Consider the following 18,525-nt stretch of genomic DNA (forward strand, 5'->3'; position numbering starts at 1 on the left):
TCCTGCTGCCTTTAATTCGAAAGGTGGTCATTGCTACTATGTTTTGTTTATTGATGATTTCTCTCACTACACTTGGCTCTACTTCATGAAATCTTGTAGCGAGGTTCTCTCTATATACAAACGATTTGCTGCCATGGTTCACATCCAGTTTTCCACGCCCATTCATACTTTTCGTGCTGACTCCGCTGGAGAGTATATCTCCCAACTGTTGCGTGGTTTTCTCGTGGAACAGGGGACTCTTGCCCAGTTCTCATGTCCTGGTGCTCATGCTCAGAATGGCATTGCTGAATGTAAGCATCATCATCTACTTAAGACGGCTCATGCACTGATGATTGCCGCTTCCCTTCCACCCCACCTTTGGGCTGAGGATGTTTCTACATCCACCTATCTCATCAACATTCAGCCGTCGACTGCTCTGCAGGGTGTTATTCCTATAGAGTGTCTCACTCGTCGTTCTCCTGACTACTCAGCTCTTCGTATGTTTGGATGTGTGTGCTATGTCCTTCTTGCCCCGCGAGAACACACCAAACTGACTGCTCAGTCGATTGAGTGTCTTTTCCTTGGCTACAGTGATGAGCACAATGGCTATCCCTGCTGGGATTCTATTGGTCGTCGCGTACGTATCTCGTGTGATGTGACTTTTGACATGTCTCGTTCTTACTACCCATGTCCATCTTCCTCGAGCTTCTCTGTGGATGATATTTCCTTTCTTCTTCTTCCTGATACACCCTGCTATGTGCCTCATGTTCCACCTCTTCCACCGACACCTCTCATTCCTTCTCCCTCACCACCGACCCTCTCTTCTCCATCCTCCTCCTACACATCTCCACCATCATCTCCAGTCTGCCGTCCTCTCTCACCATTTCCTCTCCACTATACTCATCTCCCTCGTATTGAGGATGCTTCCCCTGATTCGCCTGCCACGCCTTCCACCTCTGGTGCACCTCTGTTCACGCCTCCCCCGGTTCATAATCTCCGTGCTCGGCCTTGCCCCCTGCCTGATCACTATTCTCCTGATCAGTACGGTCTCTTTGTTATTTCTGAGCCCACTTCCTATCAGACTGCCATGACTCAGCCTGAATGGCAACTTGCGATGGCCGAAGAACTTGCTGCCCTTGAGCGCTCTGGCACATGGGATCTGGTTTCCCTCCCTTCTGGTGTTTTTCCCATCACCTGCAAGTGGGTCTACAAGATTAAGACTCGCTCTGATGGTTCTCTTGAGCGCCACAAAGCTCGTCTTGTGGCCTGTGGTTTTCAGCAGGAGCAGGGACGCGATTACGATGAGACATTCGCTCATGTGGCCCACATGACCACTGTCTGCACTCTCCTTGTTGTGGCTTCTGTTCGTCATTGGTCTTTCTCTCAACTTGATGTCCAGAACTCCTTTCTCAACGGCGAGTTGCGTGAGGAGGTTTATATGCAGCCACCACCGGGGTACTATGCTCCTGATGGTATGGTCTGTAGACGTCGCCGCTCCCTCTATGGTCTTAAACAGGCCCCTCGCGCCTGGTTCGAGTGTTTCGCCTCTGTGGTGACTGCCGCTGGTTTCTTGCCCAGTGATCATGATCCCCCATTGTTTGTTCACACGTCTGCTCGCGGTCGGACTCTTCTCCTTCTCTATGTTGATGACATGATCATCACTGGCGACGACTCTGACTACATTGCCTTTGTTAAGGCTCGCCTTCACGACCAGTTTCTCATGACTGATCTTGGTCCACTTCGCTATTTTCTTGGGATTGAGATCTCCTCGGCCCCTGATGGCTTCTACATCTTAGAAGAAAAATATATTCAGGATCTTCTTGCTCGCGCTGCTCCAGGTGATGAGCGCACAGTTGTGACTCCTATGGAGCTCAACATTGAGCTTCGTGCCTCTGATGGTGACCCTCTTCCTAATCCTAATCGCTATCATCACCTTGTTGGCAACCTTGTCTATCTTGCTGTTACGCGTCCTGACATCTCCTATCCTATCCACATCCCGAGTCAGTTTGTTTCAGCACCGACCCATGTCCACTATACTCACCTCCTCCGTGTTTTACGATATCTTCGTGGCATGATCTCTCAGCGCCTTTTCTTTCCCCGCTCCAGCTCTCTTGAGCTACAGGCCTACTCTGATGCTACCTAGGCTAGTGATCCCTCTGATCGACGCTCGCTATCTGCTTACTGTGTCTTTCTTGGTGGCTCTCTTATTGCCTGGAAGACAAAGAAACAGACTGCAGTTTCTTGCTCAAGTACAGAGGCTGAGTTCCGAGCCATGGCTATGTTGACGGCTGAGGTGATCTGGTTACGGTGGTTACTTGAGGATTTTGGTGTGTCTGCTACTACCTCGACTCCCTTACTGTCTGATAGTACCGGTGCTATCAGTATTGCGCGTGACCCAGTGAAGCATGAGCTCACCAAGCACATCGGTGTGGATGCCCACTTTGTGCATGCTGCTGTGCAGGATCAGACTCTCTCTATCCACTATGTGCCCTCCTAGTTACAGTTGGTGGACTTCTTCACTAAGGCACAGACTCGAGTGCAGCATGGTTTTCTTCTCTCCAAACTCAGTGTTGTTGATCCATCATGAGTTTGAGGGGGGTGTTGATACGTCTCCAACGTATCTATAATTTTTTATTGTTCCATGCTATTATATTATCAACCTTGGATGTTTTATATGCATTTATATGCTATTTTATATGATTTTTGGGACTAACCTATTAACCTAGAGCCCAGTGCCAGTTTCTGTTTTTTCCTTGTTTTAGAGTATCGCAGAAAAGGAAAAATCAAACGAAGTCCACTTGACCTGAAACTTCACGAAACATATTTTTGGAAGGAAAGCAACCCGGGAGACTTGGAGTCCACGTCAAGGAAGCTTCGAGGAGGCCACGAGGTAGGGGGCGTGCCCACCCCCCCTGGGCGCGCCCTCCACCCTCGTGGGCCCCTCGTCGCCCCCTGACGTACTTCTTCCACCTATATATCTCTACATACCCTAAAATGATCGGAGAGCACAATAGATCGGGAGTTCCGCCACCAGAAGCCTCCGTAGCCACCGAAAACCAATCTAGACCCGTTCCGGCACCCCGCCGGAGGGGGAAATCCCTCTCCGGTGGCCATCTTCATCATCCCGGTGCTCTCCATGACGAGGAGGGAGTAGTTCTCCCTCGGGGATGAGGGTATGTACCAGTAGCTATGTGTTTGATCTCTCTCTCTCTCGTGTTCTTGAGGTGGTGCGATCTTGATGTACCGCGAGCTTTGCTATTATAGTTGGATCTTATGATGTTTTCTCCCCCTCTACTCTCTTGTAATGGATTGAGTTTTCCCTTTGAAGTTATCTTATCGGATTGAGCCTTTAAAGATTTGAGAACACTTGATGTATTTCTTGCCATGGATATCTGTGGTGACAGTGGGTTATCACGTGATTCAATTGATGTATGTTTTGGTGATCAACTTGCGGGTTCCGCCCATGAACCTATGCATAGGGGTTGGCACACGTTTTCGTCGTGATTCTTCGGTAGAAACTTTGGGGCACTCTTTGAGGTTCTATGTGTTGGTTGAATAGATGAATCTGAGATTGTGTGATGCATATCGTATAATCATACCCACGGATACTTGAGGTGACATTGGAGTATCTAGGTGACATTATGGTTTTGGTTGATTTGTGTCTTAAGGTGTTATTCTAGTACGAACTCTAGGGCTGTTTGTGACACTTATAGGAATAGCCCAACGGATTGATTGGAAAGAATAACTTTGAGGTGGTTTCATACCCTACCATAATCTCTTTGTTCGTTCTCCGCTATTAGTGACTTTGGAGTGACTCTTTGTTGCATGTTGAGGGATAGTTATGTGATCCAATTATGTTGTTATTGTTGAGAGAACTTGCACTAGTGAAAGTATGAACCCTAGGCCTTGTTTCAACGCATTGGAATGCCGTTTATGCTCACTTTTATCATTAGTTACCTTGCTGTTTTTATATTTTCAGATTACAAAAACTATTATCTACTATCCATATACCACTTGTATCACCATCTCTTCGCCGAACTAGTGCACCTATACAATTTACCATTGTATTGGGTGTGTTGGGGACACAAGAGACTCTTTGTTATTTGGTTGCAGGGTTGCTTGAGAGAGACCATCTTCATCCTACAACTCCTACGGATTGATAAACCTTAGGTCATCCACTTGAGGGAAATTTTCTACTGTCCTACAAACCTCTGCACTTGGAGGCCCAACAACGTCTACAAGAAGAAGGTTGTGTAGTAGACATCAAGCTCTTTTCTGGCGCCGTTGCCGGGGAGGTGAGTGCTTGAAGGTATATCTTTAGATCTTGCAATCGAGTCTTTTAGTTTCTTGTTTTATCACTAGTTTAGTTTATAAAATAAAATTAAAAATGGAATTAAGTTTTCTTCATATCGCTTTATCTTTTTAATATCTATCGTGAGAATAAGGATTCCGATAATTGTGCTCAAGTGCTAGAAGAAGAATGCATTAGAATGTTTGGCACTAAATATTTGAATGATGAGCATGATTGCAATGTTGTTAGTATAAATTCCTTGAATATCCATGATGCTAATGATATGCAAAGCTACAAGCTTGGGGAAGCTATGTTTGATCAAGATGATATTTTTTGTCCCCCAAGCTTTGATGAGCAAATTTATTATGATGAAATCATGCCTCCTATTTATGATGATTATATTGATTAAAGTGGATTTGGAGAGGTCATGACTTTATTTTGTGATGAATCCACTACTCCGGAAGAGGTTCCAATTGACTATGAGAACAAAGTTGCTATCCATGATGATTATTGTGATGACTTGTATGCTATAAAGAATAATGATATCCATGAAACTTTTCATCATGATTTTAGTTTTCAGTTGGATTATGCCGCACATGATAGTTATTTTGTTGAGTTTGCTCCCACTATTATTCATGAGAAGAATTTTGCTTATGTGGAGAGTAGTAAATTCTCTATGCTTGTAGAGAAAAGAATGCTCTATGTGATGGTTATATTGTTGAATTCATTCATGATGCTACTGAAAATTATTATGAGCGAGGAATATATGCTTGTAGGAATTGCAATAATATCAAGTTCCCTCTCTATGTGCTTAAAATTTTGAAGTTATGCTTGTTTTACCTTCCTATGCAAGTTGATTCTTGTTCCCACAAGTTGTTTGCTCACAAAATCACTATGCATAGGAAGTGGGTTAGACTTAAATGTGCTAGTCATATTCTTCATGATGCTCTCTTTATGTTTCAATTCTTGTCTTATGTGAGCATCATTGAAATCATCATGCCTAGCTAGGGGCGTTAAACGATAGCGCTTGTTGGGAGGCAACCCAACTTTATTTTTGTTCCTTGCTTTTTGTTCCCGTTTAGTAATAAATAATTCATCTAGCCTCTGTTTAGATGTGGTTTTATGTGTTTAATTAATGTTTGTGCCAAGTAGAACCATTGGGAAGACTTGGGGAAAGTCTTTTTGATTTTGCTGTAAAAAACAGAAACTTTAGCGCTCACGAGAATTGCTGCCATTTTTTATTGGAGAGTTCTATTTAGTTAATTATTTTTGCAGATGTTTAATAGATAAATTACTCACGTCCATAAATTTATTTTAGAATTTTTGGGGTTCCATAAGTTTGCGTTAGTTACAGATTACTACAGACTGTTTTTTTTGACAGATTCTGTTTTCCGTGTGTTGTTTTCTTATTTTAATGAATATATGGCTAGTAAAAGAGTTTATAAACCATACAGAAGTTGGAATACAGTATATATTACACCAATATGAATTTATAATGAGTTCATTACAGTAACTTATGATGGTGATTTTCTTTCTTATACTAACGGAGCTTACGAGTTTTATGTTAAGTTTTGTGTTGTGAAGTTTTCAAGTTTTGGGTGAAGATTCGATGGACTATGGAATAAGGAGTGGCAAGATCCTAAGCTTGGGGATGCCCAAGGCACCCCAAGGTAATATTCAAGGACAACCAAAAGCCTAAGCTTAGGGATGCCCAGGAAGGCATCCCCTCTTTCCTCTTCGTTCATCGGTAACTTTACTTGGAGCTATATTTTTATTCACCACATGATATGTGTTTTGCTTGGAGCGTCATTTTATTTTATTTAATTTTGCTTGCTTCTTGAATAAAATACCAAGATCTGAAATTATTAATGTTAGAGAGTCTTCACATAGTTGCATAAGTATTCGACTACTCATTGATCTTCACTTATATCTTTCGGAGTAGTTTGTTGTTGCTCTAGTGCTTCACTTATATCTTTTAGAGCACGGTGGTGGTTTTATTTTATAGAAATAATTGATCTCTCATGCTTCACTTATATTATTTTGAGAGTCCTTTAGAACAGCATGGTAGTTTGCTTTGGTTATGAAACTAGTCCTAATATGATGGGCATCCAAGAGGGATAGAATAAAAACTGTCATATAAGTGCATTGAATACTAAGAGAAGTTTGATTCTGGATGATTGTTTTGAGATATGGAGGTAATAATATCAAAGTCATGCTACTTGAGTAGTTGTGAATTTGAGGAATACTTGTGTTGAAGTTTGCAAGTCCCGTAGCATGCACGTATGGTAACTGTTGTGTAACAAATTTGAAACATGAGGTGTTATTTGATTGTCTTCCTTATGAGTGGCGGTCAGGGACGAGCGATGGTCTTTTCCTACCAATCTATCACCCTAGGAGCATACGCATAATTCCGAGGTTTTTGATGACTTGTAGATTTTTGCAATAAGTATGTGAGTTCTTTATGACTAATGTTGAGTCCATGGATTATACGCACTCTCACCCTTCCATCATTGCTAGCATCTTCGGTATGGTGCATTGCCCTTTATCACATTGAGAGTTGGTGCAAACTTCACCGGTGCATCCAAACCCTGTGATATGATACGCTCTGTCACACATAAACCTCCTTATATCTTCCTCAAAACAGCCACCATACCTACCTATTATGGCATTTCCATAGCCATTCCGAGATATATTGCCATGCAACTTTCCACCATTCCGGTTATCATGTCACGTTCATCATTATCATATTGCTTAGCTTGGTCATGTAGTTGACATCGTATTTGTGGCAAAGCCATCATTCATAATTTTTCATACATGTCACACTTGATTCATCGCAATCCCGGTACACCGCCGGAGGCATTCATATAGAGTCATATCTTATTCTAAGTATCGAGTTGTAATCATTGAGTTGTAAATAAATAGAAGTGTGATGGTCATAATTTTCTAGAGCATTGTCCCAAGTGAAAAAGAAGAGAAAGGCCATAAAAAAGGAGAAGGCCCAAAAATAAGGGGGATAAAGGCCATAAAAAAGAGAAGGCCCAAAAATGAGAGAAAAAGAGAGAAGGGACAATGCTACTATCCTTTGCCACACTTGTGCTTCAAAGTAGCACCATAATCCTCATGATAGAGAGTCTCTTGTTTTGTCACTTTCATATACTAGTGGGAATTTTTCATTATAGAACTTGGCTTGTATATTCCAACAATGGGCCTCCTCAAGTGCCCTAGGTCTTCGTGAGCAAGCAAGTTGGATGCACACCCACTTAGTTTCTTATGTTGAGCTTTCATACATTTATAGCTCTAGTGCATCCGTTGCATGGCAATCCCTACTCCTTGCATTGTCACCAATTGATGGGCATCTCCTTAGCCCATTGATTAGCTGCGTCGATGTGAGACTTTCTCCTTTTTGCCTTCTCCACATAACCCCCTCATTATATTCTATTCCACCCGTAGTGCTATATCCATGGCTCACGCTCATGTATTGCGTGAAGGTTTATAGGTTTGAGATTACTAAAGTATGAAACAATTGCTTGGCTTGTCATCGGGGTTGTGCATGATGAGAGCATTCCTATTTGATGAAAATGGAGCATGACTAAACTATATGATTTTGGAGGGATGAACTTTCTTTGGCCATGTTATTTTGAGAAGACATGATTGCTTAGTTAGTATGCTTGAAGTATTATTATTTTTATGTCAATATTAAAATTTTGTCTTAAATCTTATGGATCTGAATATTCTTGCTACAATAAATATAAATACATGATGAATATGTTAGGTAGCATTCCACATCAAAAATTATGTTTTTATCATTTACCTACTCAAAATGAGCAGGAATTAATCTTGGGGATGCTAATACGTCTCCAACGTATCTATAATTTTTTATTGTTCCATGTTATTATATTATCAACCTTGGATGTTTTACATGCATTTATATGCTATTTTATATGATTTTTGGGACTAACCTATTAACCTAGAGCCTAGTGCCAGTTTCTGTTTTTCCTTGGTTTAGAGTATCACAGAAAAGGAAAATCAAATGGAGTCCAATTGGCCTGAAACTTCACGGAACTTATTTTTGGAAGGAAAGTAACCTTGGAGACTTGGAGTCCACATCAAGCAAGCTTCGAGGAGGCCACGAGGTGTGGGGCGCGCCCACCCCCCTGGGTGCGCCCTCCACCCTCATGGGCCCCTCGTGGCCCCCCTGACGTACTTCTTCCTCCTATATATCTCCATATACCCTAAAACAATCGGAGAGCACAATAGATCGGGAGTTCCGCTGCCAGAAGCCTCCGTAGCCACCAAAAACCAATCTAGACCCGTTCTGGCACCCTGGCGGAGGGGGCAATCCCTCTCCGATGGCCATCTTCATCATTCCGGTGCTCTCCATGACGAGGAGGGAGTTGTTCTCCCTCGGGGCTGAGGGTATGTACCGGTAGCTATGTGTTTGATCTTTCTCTCTCGTGTTCTTGAGGTGGTACGATCTTGATGTATCGCGAGCTTTGCTATTATAGTTGGATCTTATGATGTTTTCTCCCCACCCCCCTCTACTCTCTTGTAATGGATTGAGTTTTCCCTTTGAAATTATCTTATCGGATTGAGTCTTTAAAGATTTGAGAAAACTTGATGTATGTCTTGCCATGGATATCTGTGGTGACAATGGGATATCACGTGATTCACTTGATGTATGTTTTGGAGATCAACTTGCGGGTTCCGTCCATGAACCTATGCATAGGGGTTGGCACACGTTTTTGTCGTGATTCTCCAGTAGAAACTTTGGGGCAATCTTTGAGGTTCTATGTGTTGGTTGAATAGATGAATCTGAGATTGTATGATGCATATCGTATAATCATACACACCGATACTTGAGGTGGCATTGGAGTATCAAGGTGACATTAGGGTTTTGGTTGATTTGTGTCTTAAGGTGTTATTCTAGTACGAACTCTAGGGCTGTTTGTGACACTTATAGGAATAGCCCAACGGATTGATTGGAAAGAATAACTTTGAGGTGGTTTTGTACCCTACCATAATCTCTTCATTCGTTCCCCGCTATTGGTGACTTTGGAGTGACTCTTTGTTGCATGTTGAGGGATAGTTATGTGATCCACTTATGTTATTATTGTTGAGAGAACTTGCACTAGTGAAAGTATGAACCCTAGGCCTTGTTTCAATGCATTGCAATACCGTTTATGCTCACTTTTATCATTAGTTTCCTTGCTGTTTTTATATTTTCAGATTACAAAAACTATTATCTACTATCCATATACCACTTGTATCACCATCTCTTTGCCGAACTAGTGCACCTATACAATTTACCATTGTTTGGGTGTGTTGGGGACACAAGAGAATCTTTGTTATTTGGTTGCAAGGTTGCTTGAGAGAGACCATCTTCATCCTACAGCTCCTACGGATTGATAAACCTTAGGTCATCCACTTGAGGGAAATTTGCTACTGTCCTACAAACCTCTGCACTTGGAGGCCCAACAACCTCTACAAGAAGAAGGTTGTGTAGTATACATCAGGTGTTAGATGTGTACAGTCCCTTTTCAATACATCCCCATTGTATAAGGGGATTTCTTGCACTTTACCACACATGTATGTGTAATGGCCTTTGGCCCTCAGTGAATACTAGTTGCTCATTATCCAACAGATTTTTGGATAAAAAATACTGGCACCAAAAGTATGACCTTTCCAAGTCCTAACTCACCGGGTGAGAATAAACTAGACTGCCGTCCTCCAACTTCTTAAAGAGCATGAAGTCTTCGTCCACAAAGGCTGAGGGATACCTGACTTGGATATTCGTCGAGGGTTGCTTGACCCTCCGCAAACCATAGGTCCATGTCTAAATGATCATGGTCGCAATGAGCTACAACCAACCTGCCACTTAGCATTGCCAATGTCACCAAGAAATCCATGATGCTAGTGTCGATCAACAGCGGCCCTAGAATCGTTGCCGGCCTCCACTCATCTATGTTTAGGTCGAACGACGTGATGTGGTTTATGTCGGAAGTAGCTGACCTCCACTCCTCGGAGCTGGGGTGATACTGCATTGCGAGGAAGTAGACGACCCCCTGGATGAAAACGCCGTATATTCCTAAGTTGAACCGGATGCATACTAGCGGGCTCGGCCTCCGCGGCTCCGCCTCCAGTGCGGCTGTCGGTGTAAAAACCGGCGGATCTCAGGTAGGGGGTCCCGAACTGTGCGTCTAGGATCGATGGTAACAGGAGACGGGGGACACGATGTTTACCCAGGTTCGGGTCCTCTCTATGGAGGTAATACCCTACGTCCTGCTTGATTGATCTTGATGAATATGAGTGTTACAAGAGTTCATCTACCACGAGATCGTAATGGCTAAACCCTAGAAGTCTAACTTGTATGACTATGGTATGGAATATATCCTTTCCGGACTACCACCCCTCTGGTTTATATAAACACCGGGGGGTCTAGGGTTTACATAGAGTCGGTTACATAAGAAGGAATTGATGACCCACAAGTATAGGGGATCTCTCGTAGTCCTTTCAATAAGTAAGAGTGTCGAACCCAATGAGGAGCAGAAGGAAATGATAAGCGGTTTCCAGAAAGGTATTCTCTACAAGTACTGAAATAAGTGGTAACAGATAGTTTTTGTGATAGGATAATTTGTAACGAGCAACAAGTAACAAAAGTAAATAAAGTGCAGCAAGGTGGCCCAATCCTTTTTGTAGCAAAGGACAAGCCTGGACAAACTCTTATATAGAGAAAAGCGCTCCCGAGGACACATGGGAATATCGTCAAGCTAGTTTTCATCACGTTCGTATGATTCGCGTTCGGTACTTTGATAATTTTGTATGTGGGTGGACCGGTGCTTGGGTACTGTCCTTACTTGGACAAGCATCCCACTTATGATTAACCTCTATTGCAAGCATCCGCAACTACAACAAAAGTATTAAGGTAAACCTAACCATAGCATGAAACATATGGATCCAAATCAGCCCCTTACGAAGCAACGCATAAACTAGGGTTTAAGCTTCTATCACTCTAGCAACCCATCATCTACTTATTACTTCCCAATGCCTTCCTCTAGGCCCAAATCATGGTGAAGTGTTATGTAGTCGACGTTCACATAACACCACTAGAAGAGAGACAACATACATCTCATCAAAATATCGAACGAATACCAAATTCACATGACTACTAATAGCAAGACTTCTCCCATGTCCTCGGGAACAAACGTAACTACTCACAAAGCATATTCATGCTCATAATCAGAGGGGTATTAATATGCATATAGGATCTGAACATACGATTTTCCACCAAATAAACCAACTAGCATCAACTACAAGGAGTAATTAACACTACTAGCAACCTACTAGCATCAATCCCGGACTCGGAGACAAGAATTGGATACAAGATATGAACTAGGGTTTTGAGAGGAGATGGTTCTGATGAAGATGTTGATGGAGATTGCCCTCTCCCGATGAGAGGAGCGTTGGTGATGACGATGGTAATGATTTCCCCCTCCCGGAGGGAAGTTTCCCCGGCAGAATAGCTCTGCCGGAGCCCTAGATTGGTTCCGCCAAGGTTCCGCCTCGTGGCGGCGGAGTTTCGTATGAGAAGATGGCTTATGATTTTTTTTCTCATCGAAAGACTTCATATAACAGAAGATGGCCACCGGAGGGCCACTAGGGGGCCCATGAGGTAGGGGGCACGCCCAGGGGGTAGGGCGCGCCCCCCACCCTCGTGGGTAGGGTGTGGCCCCCCTGGTGAACTTCCTCCGCTGAGTATTTTTTATATATTCTGAAAACATCTTCCGTGAAGTTTCAGGACTTTTGGAGCTGTGCAGAATAGGTCTCTAATATTTGCTCCTTTTCCAGCCTAGAATCCCAGCTGCCAACATTCTCCCTCTTTATGTAAACCTTGTAAAATAATAGAGAATAGGCATAAGTATTGTGACATAATGTGTAATAACAGCCCATAATGCAATAAATAACGATATAAAAGCATGATGCAAAATGGACGTATCAACTCCCCCAAGCTTAGACCTTGCTTGTCCTCAAGCGAAAGCCGAAATCGAAAAATATGTCCACATGTTTAGAGATAGAGGTGTCGATAAAAATAAAATACGGACATGAGGGCATCATGATCATTCTTAGAACAACAACTTATATAATTCTTGTCATATGATTTCTTATGCTAGAGTGATAATTCAATCACAATTTCAAGTATGAATCGTAAACTTCATTGAAAACTAACAAACTATAATCTCAGTCATTGGAGCAATTGCAATTTATCATAACATAGGAAAGAGTCAATGTATAAGAGCTTTTCAGCAAGTCCACATACTCAACTATCATATAGTCTTTCACAATTGCTGACACTCACGCAATACTTATGGGTATGGAGTTTTAATCGGATACAGAGAAAGATAGGGGCTTATAATTTTTCCTCGCAACATTTTACCTCAAGGGTAATGTCAACAATAATAGTTCATGAGAACTCACATCCAACTAGCCATATATACCAGGATCTTTCCAACATACTGTGCTTGCCAAAGGATAAATTGTAAAAAGGAAGGGTGACGATGACCATGACTATTATGCAATGTAGGAGATAGAAGTAAAAGATAGGCCCTTCGCAGAGGGAAGCAGAGGTTGTCATGCGCTTTTATAGTTGGATGCACAAAATCTTAATGCGAAAGAACATCACTTTATATTGCCACTTGTGATATGGACCTTTATTATGCAGTCTGTCGCTTTTATTTCTTCCATATCACACGATCGTATAAAGCTTATTTTCTCCCACACTAATAAGTCACACATATTTAGAGAGAAATTTTTATTGCTTGCACCGATGACAACCTACTTGGAGGATCTTACTCAATCCATATGTAGGTATGGTGGACTCTCATGGAAAAACTGGTTTAAGGGTATTTGGAAGCACAAGTAGTATCTCTACTTGGTGCGATGAATTTGGCTAGCATGAGGGGGAAAGGCAAGCTCAACCATGTTGGATGATCCATGACAATATAATTTATCTCAGATGTAAGAAAACATAACCCATTACGTTGTCTTCCTTTATAAAGCAAAACTCACAACTAGCTCATACTAAGAACTTTTATTCTACTAGATCAAGATATTATCAAAAGGATCGAAGTAAGAAAAACGGTAAAGATAAAAGTTATGGTGATACGATACTGGGGCACTCCCCCAAGCTTGGCAGTTGCCAAGGGGAGTGCCCATACCCATGTGATTATGTCTCTCTTTTCGGGGATGGTGATGTGATATTCTTGGCGATGATGCCCCTCGGGATACGATTCTCCTCCTCGAGCTTATTGACTTGATGCTTGAGGTCCATTATTTCCTTTCGGAGTTTTCCTGTAACAGCCAAAGCTCCCTACATCCAAGGGTGTTGCATAGCTGCGGGAGAACCAGTCAGACTCTTTTTTATATTCTCATAAGAAAGAAATCTAACATTGGAAGGGATAACCGAGTTTGGAATAGCCGAGCTCTGCAGTTCTCCCATTGTGAATCCAGCTCGGAAGCGGGAAGTGACTTCTTGATCTTCTTCCATGGCATCTATCCTCTTCAAATCATCCCTCATCTCTTCCTCCGTGGTTGGCCCAAAGAGGTCAACATTGTTATTTGTCATTGATCTCGGTGCCGGATGAGACACCCGGCTCTCCCCGACTGACTCTTGCGAAGACATCTTGCTCTAATCTGCAGCGGCAACAGCTCGAAACACAAACAGAGGGTAATTGCGTGATACGGGAGTCAAAACCTCCGGGAGATTATATAATGAATTTTTACCGACAAAAATACGTGTCGTGCAAGAAAACGGAGTCCGGAGAGCGCACGAGGTGCCCACGAGGTAGGGGGCATGCCCAGTAGGGTAGGGCGTGCCCTCCACCCTCGTGGGGCCCTCGTGTCCTTCCCGGACTACTTCTTATTTTTCTATTTTTCTAAATATTCCAAAACGAAGAAATATTGCCTTAAAACTGTTTTGGAGTCGGTTTACTTACCATACCACATGCCTATTCCTTTTCGGAGTCTGAAACGTTCTGGAAAGTGTCCCTTATGTATTCCTCCGGGGTTACGGTTTCAATATTATTGGTTTCAACATTTATGGGATTACCTGAGATATAATGTTTAATTCTCTGACCGTTTACCACCATAGGATTTGTGCCTTCGAAGTTGTTGATTTTTATGGCACCGGAACGATAGACCTGCTCGATAACATAGGGCCTTCCCATTTAGAGAGAAGTTTTCCTGCAAAAAATCTTAAATGAGAGTTGTATAGCAATACATAATCACCTACATTAAACTCGCGCTTTTGTATCCTTTTGTCATGCCATCTTTTAACCTTTTCTTTAAACAACTTGGCATTTTCATAAGCTTGGGTTCTCCATTCATCAAGTGAGCTAATATCAAATAACCTCTTCTCACCGGCAAGTTTGAAATCATAGTTGAGCTCTTTAATAGCCCAATATGGCTTATGTTCTAGTTCGAGAGGTAAGTGACATGCTTTTCCATATACCATTTTATACGGAGACATACCCATAGGATTTTTATTTGCAGTTCTATAGGCCCATAATGCATCATCAAGTTTCTTGGACCAATTCTTTCTAGATCTATTAACAGTCTTTTGCAAAATTAATTTGAGCTCTCTATTACTCAATTCTACTTGACCACTAGACTAAGGGTGATAAGGAGATGCAATTCTATGATTAACATCATACTTAGCAAGCATTTTACGGAAAGCACCATGAATAAAATGTGAACCACCATCAGTCATTAAATATCTAGGGACTCCAAATCTTGGAAAAATAACTTCTTTAAGCATTTTAATAGAAGTGTTATGATCAGCACTACTAGTTGGACTAGCTTCTACCCACTTAGTAACGTAATCAACAGCAACTAAAATATGTGTATATCCATTAGAGGAAGGAAAAGGTCCCATATAGTCAAAGCCCCAAACATCAAATGGTTCAATAACGATTGAATAGTCCATAGGCATTTCTTGACGTCTACTAATATTACCAATTCTTTGACATTCATCACAAGATAAGACAAACTTACGGGCATCCTTGAAGAGAGTAGGCCAATAAAAACCAGATTGCAATACCTTATGTGCAGTTCTATCTCTAGCATGGTGTCCTCCATAAGCTTCGGAGTGACACTTGTGTAGGATCTGTTCCTGTTCATGCTCAGGTACACAACGTCTAATAACACCATCTACTCCTTCTTTATAAAGATGTGGGTCATCCCAAAAGTAATGCCTCAAATCATAAAAGTACTTTTTCTTTTGTTGGTATGTGAAACTAGGTGGTATAAACTTAGCAACAATGTAATTAGCATAATCAGCATACCATGGAGCAGTATGAGAAGCATTTATGACATTTAATTGCTCATCAGGAAAGCTATCATCAATAGGTAGTGGGTCATCAAGCACATTTTCTAACCTAGACAAGTTGTTTGCAACGGGGTTCTTAGCTCCCTTTCTATCAACAATATGTAAGTCAAATTCTTGTAGCAAGAGAACCCATCTAATAAGTCTAGGTTTAGCATCTTTCTTTTCCATAAGATATTTAATAGCACCATGATCAGTGTGAATAGTTACTTTAGAATCAACAATATAAGGTCTGAACTTATCACAAGCAAATACAACTGCTAAGAATTCTTTTTCAGTAGTAGTATAATTTCTTTGAGCATTGTCTAGGGTTTTACTAGCATATTGAATAACGTTTAATTTCTTATCAACTCTTTGCCCTAGAACAACACCTACAGCATAATCACTAGCATCACACATAATTTCAAAGGGTAAATTCCAATCAGGTGGCTGAACAATAGGTGCAGAGATCAATGCTTTCTTAAGTATTTCAAATGCTTCTAGACAATCATCATCAAAGACAAATGGTATATCTTTTTGTAATAAATTATTCAGAGGCCGAGAAATTTTGGAGAAGTCCTTAATGAACCTCCTATAAAATCCGGCGTGACCAAGGAAACTTCTTATACCTTTGATGTCCTTGGGGCATGGCATCTTTTCAATAGCATCAACCTTGGCTTTATCAACTTCAATACCTCTTTCAGAAACTTTGTGCCCCAAGACAATACCTTCATTAACCATAAGGTGGCACTTTTCCCAATTCAAGACAAGATTAGTTTCTTCACATCTCTGCAAAACTCGATCAAGGTTGCTCAAGCAATCATCAAAAGAAGATCCATAGACGGAAAAATCGTCCATGAAAACCTCACAAATATTTTCACAAAAGTCAGAGAATATAGCCATCATGCATCTTTGAAAGGTAGCAGGTGCATTACATAAACCAAAAGGCATACGTCCATAAGCAAAAGTACCAAAAGGGCAAGTAAAAGTAGTCTTTGATCTTTGGCTGACATAGGTATTTGAGAGAAACCAGAATAACCATCTAGAAAGCAAAATTGTGTATGTTTGGATAATATTTATAGCATTTGATCGATAAAAGGTAAGGGGTAATGATCCTTTTTAGTGGCCTTATTTAATTTGCGGAAATCAATTACCATCCTATAACCTGTAATAATTCTTTGAGGAATCAATTCATCTTTATCATTAGGAACGACAGTAATACCTCCCTTCTTAGGGACACAATGGACAGGACTTACCCACTGACTATCAGCAACGGGATAGATTTTACCTGCCTCAAGGAGCTTTAGTATTTCCTTTCTTACCACTTCTTTCATTTTAGGATTCAGCCATCGTTGATGATCACGAACTGGTTTAGCATCTTCTTCCAAATTTATTTTATGTTGACATAGAGTGGGACTAATGCCCTTAAGATCATCAAGAGTATACCCAATAGCAGCATGGTGCTTCTTCAGAGTTTTCAATAATCTCCCTTCCTCATGCTCTGAAAGGTTAGCACTAATAATAACATGATATATCTTTTTCTCATCAAGATAAGCATATTTAAGAGTATCAGGCAACGGTTTAAGCTCAAACACGGGATCACCCATGGGTGGAGGAGGATCCCCTAGGATTTCAACAGGCAAATTGTGTTTCAGAATAGGTTCCTGTTTAAAGAATACTTCATCTATTTCCCTTCTTTCATTCATAAACGTATCATTTTCATGGTCTAGCAAATATTGTTCTAAAGGATCACTAGGAGGTACAGCAATAGAAGCAAGACCAATAATTTCATCCTTACTAGGTAATTCTTCTTCACGGTGTTGTCTACTAAATTTAGTGAAAATAATTCATGAGACATATCATCTAAACCGATAGTAACAACATCCTTTTTGAAATCTATGGTAGCATTAACAGTGTTCAAGAAGGGTCGACCAAATATAATGGGACAAAAGCTATCTTGTGGGGAACCAAGAACAAGAAAATCAGCATGATATTTAGTTTTCCCACTCAAGACTTCAACATTCCCATTGGTGAAATAGTATCTCTATTGGCAAGAAGAAATTGTGACATCAATATCTTCTAAGTCAACAGGTGCAATATCATGCATAATTTCTCTATATAGGCTAATAGGTATTGCACTAGCACTGGTACCCATATCACATAAGCCATGATAAGTATGATCTCCTATTTTAACAGAAATAACAGGCATGCCTACTACAGGTCTAGGTTTATCTTTAGCACAAGGTTTAGCAATTCTAGTAGTTTCATCACAGAAATAAATAACATGCCCATCAATATTATCAGACAAGAGATCTTTAACAATAGCAGTATTAGGTTCAACTTTAATTTGCTCAGGAGGTGCATACGTTTTAATATTGCTTTTACGAACCACAGTTAAAGCTTTAGCATGATCCTTTATTCTGACAGGGAAAGGTGGTTTCTCAACATAAGAAGTAGGAACAATAGGATCATTATAGGTACCACTACTTTTACTTCTATGGGAGGATTATATTTAAACCACTTCTCCTTGGGGAGATCAACATAAGTAGCAAAAGATTCACAGAAAGAAGCTACTATTTCAGAGTCAAGTTCATATTTAGTGCTAAACTTACGGAAAACATCGGCATCCATAAAAGATTTAACACAATCAAACCTAGGTGTCATACCTGACTCCTTACCTTTTTCGAGGTCCCAATCTTTAGAGTTGCGTTTAATTCTTTCCAATAAATCCCATTTGAATTCAATAGTCTTCATCATAAAATAGCCAGCACAAGAAGTATCAAGCATGGTGCGATTGCTATTAGAAAGCCGAGCATAAAAATTTTGAATAATCATTTCTCTCGAGAGCTCATGATTGGGGCATGAATATAACATTGATTGAAGCCTCCCCCAAGCTTGA

The 18,525-nt window shown here is 41.1% G+C and overlaps 1 pseudogene; it reads right to left on the minus strand.

Annotated features, from left to right (window-relative positions):
• Positions 1-856: 856 nt before the first annotated feature.
• Positions 857-18,525, minus strand: part of LOC147961340 (uncharacterized) — a 53,933-nt pseudogene continuing 36,264 nt past the window's right edge.

Source organism: Triticum urartu, chromosome 7A (genome assembly GCF_056163025.1).
Source record: "Triticum urartu cultivar PI428250 chromosome 7A, HENAU_Tu73, whole genome shotgun sequence".
Taxonomy (NCBI): Eukaryota; Viridiplantae; Streptophyta; class Magnoliopsida; order Poales; family Poaceae; genus Triticum; species Triticum urartu.